Genomic DNA, 3,489 nt, shown 5'->3' with positions numbered 1-3,489 from the left:
TCCACTTGCCGTGACCTCGGCTCCCCCCAGCCCATGATCACTGTTCTGTAGTTCTAGTCCATCTCCTGCTCACTCATTTGGTATTTCTGAGAAGGGGTGTTGTACAGCGCGGGTAGCAAGGTACTGGCTAGTGGCAAGCAATGTTTCTCCCTCTCCCCAGGGAACACAAATCTGTTCTGAATGGAGAACTGTTCTTTGCTCTGTGGGGTCTCTGTCTCTGTCTCTGTCTCTGTCTCTGTCTCTGTCTCTGTCTCTCTGTCTGTTTCTGCGTGTGCGTCTCATGTCTGTCGCTGTCTCTGTGTCTGTTGTGCTGTAGACCATTTGTGCGTACTGACGCTGGCAGTGGAGTCTAGGGCCTTGCCTTCTTCTGGCAGTTGAGCCACATCTAGAGCTTATGTTCCTGCTTGCAAACATAGTCAAATCAATGCCTTGTTTCTTTTATGGCTACTAAGTTTGGTTTCAGAAGGCCAAGTAATGTGTCCACATGGCCCAAACTAATAGGCATCCAGTCTGCCCCTTCTCTTCCATTCAGTTGTGGACCTTTATGCTAAGTTTCTTTAAAGTTCAGCGTCCTAAAACTCTGTACTCAAGGTGTACTCCAAGCTTGGGTGGAACGTATTCCCTTTCCTATGGTGTTCATGTCCTGAGTTAAAGACATGCACATGGGTTTTCACATTTCCAGTTTAGAAGCCTAAGAAATGTCTAGGCAGTGTAAACAGGATCCAATAATTAACGTAATAAATACTAGTACATTTCCAGCTGGTTTTTAGTTTTATACCTCTGAACGGAAGGAGGACGATTTTCCCTGTTTTAGGCTCCCGTGAGAATTGTTGCCTGCTGCAGAACAGGCTATTAGAAAAGTTGTTTTTGTCGTTGGAGGAGCTTGGTTCTTCTAACCAGTGAGGACAGCTATGTTTCTGTTTGGGGAGATGTTTTCCTCCCATTGAGGCTCCATAGGTGAAGATGATGTGCAGTCGTTTCTTGGAGAAATTTGTCACATTAGTTTTCCTGCTAGTAACCCAGCCTCACTCATCAGAGGTGCTCAGGCCCTTAGTATTCCTAAGGATCTGTTGTTCTCTCAGTGTACCCAGGGACAAACACCTGGAATGAGGAAAACAGAAAGAAGAGCTGGGTTAAGTGGTGACTGACCCCCTGTGCAACAATGTGATGTTTATACGTTTATAAAGTTAGTAACATATGAAACAAGGTTACCTCGTGACTAATAGCCTGTGCAACAATGTGATGTTTATTTATAAAGTTAGTAACATGAAACAGGGTTACCTTGTGACTAATAGCCTGTCAAGATGCTTATCTAAGGACTGAGGTAGCTTGTCTGCTTTAGGTACGAGGCCTAGACTGGCTTTCACACATTTGACCAGTTTTCCAGTGGCTCCCAACACGTTTTGGGAAAGCTCTGGTTGTTACTTTCAGTGTTGCTTTGTGGCTCCAGTGCAACTCACTCAGTCTGCTAGTACAGATCTTTTGTTTTGCTGATAGAGACTGTCTAGCTTCTACCCATGAGCTTTGGGCCTTCCAAGTGCAGATCTGTGAAACACACCTACACCAGCCATTGTCACAGGCCCTATTGCTCTAGTTGGATTTGTGGGAGGCATTGTTATGGGCTCTAGATCTTCAGCTGGACTGAAGTAGAACATTGCCATGGGATCCAAGCCCTCAGCTGGATTCTTTGGTCTTTAATGTGTGGATACATTTCCTGTAATTTTTGTGTGATTCATTATAAAATAGTCTTATAATGTGTCCTGTGTAGGGATCTGTTGGTCTTACTGCGAACAGTTCTACCTGGGGAGAAAGGACGGCAGGAATGAGAAAGATAGATAAGAAGACAAAAAGCTGCACTAGGTAATCGCTAGCCTGCCTGAATGGACAACACTAACTCAACTCACAACAATATGATCCTTTATTTATACTTTTGCAAAGTTTTTTAACACATGACACAAGGTTGCCTAGCGACTAGTAGCTGGTCTCAACCAGACAGGATGTTTTTCTCAAGTTTTTGTTTTGTTTTTTTGAGAAACAAATATCAGTGAGACACTTTCCAAGCTGATTATTAGGACATTTTCAATAATTAATACATTGCACATTGTTATCTTCTCAGCAGTCATCCACAGCACAAGAAGCAACCAGGACATCCCATCCAAACACTACTACTACAAATCCTTCCTCTCACTGAACCAAGCGAAAGCAGCCGTACATCTATCCTAACTATTTTGTATATACAAATACAAAGTGGTCCTTCCTCTGTATCCCCCTCTCCAGTTCAGTCCTGTCAGAGATGTGTATTCTATTGGCATCTAAATATTTTTTAAAAATTATTTATGTGTGTGTGTGTGTGTGTGTGTGTGTGTGGTCAGCTCAGCCCACTAGGGGGCGAGGCTGGCTGGCATATGGTGCTGGGGGATTGAACCGCGGTCCCTCTGCTTTGCTAAGCTTGTTCTAAGTAGGTGCTTTAGACCACTGAGCCATCTCACCAGCCCTGGCATCTAAATATTATAGGTGTTTAAATTCAGCAAAACAATCTGACACAGTCCAGTAGTCTATAACAGTAGTGGGTTATCTGCAGAAGTTGTTGACTTCTGCAGCCTTTTATAGCTCAGCATATTAATATGGCTTTATATACCTCATTTTTGTACTTTTCTGCTGGATTATTAAGAACAAGATAAAGCAAGACTTACATAACAAGAAATGTAACTTTTGTATCTGATAACGTCAATCAAGTACCCTTAGGATTTATCCTGTAACCCTGTACTGCACTTTGTAGATCCTTTGTCAGTGTCAGCCATGTGGATGAGTCACAGCCAACGCTTGACCAATTTGCTCTTTGTGAAAGCCTGAGAGAAAGTTTTCTGTCCATGTGACTGTTTTTCTCAAGATTGAAGTAGCTTGTTTGTTTTAGGCACTGAGGCCCAGTCCTACCTGCACACATTTGATCAATTTTCTAGCTTCCTGGGGCTCCCAACATATCTCACTTTTTTGTATTGTTTTGTCAGAGATGGGTGTTCCATAGCAGCTACAGAATCTATATTTAGAGACGTCTTTAAAGGACCTTTTACACTTGATGTCAGATTGTAGGTACTTGAATTTAGCAATATAAGCCTACATAGTCTGATAGTCCATAATACTAGTAAGTCATCAGCACAGCTGGTAATTGTCAGAAGTTGTTGAGTTGAGCCTTTTATGGTGTAGCATATTAATATGACATTACTTTTCATAACTTGTGGTTACACTTTTCTGCTGGATGATTAAGACCAAGTTAAAGCAAGACCTGTATAACCACAAATGTAACTTTTGCTATCTGACAAGGTCAGTTAAAGCTCTTCAGGATTTATTTGGAACCATGTATAGCATCTCTTAGATCTTCTGTCAATGTCAGCCATCTGGATGAGTCATGGCCATTGTTTGACCAATTTGTTCTCTGTGAGAGCCTGAGAGAGTTTTTTTCTCTAGGCGACTCTCCTTAGGCACACTATA

At 42.3% G+C, this 3,489-nt stretch overlaps 1 protein-coding gene across 1 annotated transcript in view; it reads right to left on the bottom strand.

The window, feature by feature from the left end:
• Nucleotides 1-3,489, bottom strand: part of Pecr (peroxisomal trans-2-enoyl-CoA reductase) — a 43,438-nt gene that overhangs the window by 1,088 nt on the left and 38,861 nt on the right. The window lies entirely within an intron of this gene.

This window comes from Octodon degus, unplaced genomic scaffold (assembly GCF_000260255.1).
Source record: "Octodon degus isolate 3935 unplaced genomic scaffold, OctDeg1.0 scaffold00135, whole genome shotgun sequence".
Classification (NCBI taxonomy): domain Eukaryota; kingdom Metazoa; phylum Chordata; class Mammalia; order Rodentia; family Octodontidae; genus Octodon; species Octodon degus.
Note: the sequence above shows the minus strand (reverse complement) of the source record. Positions and strands in the feature narration are given on the sequence as shown.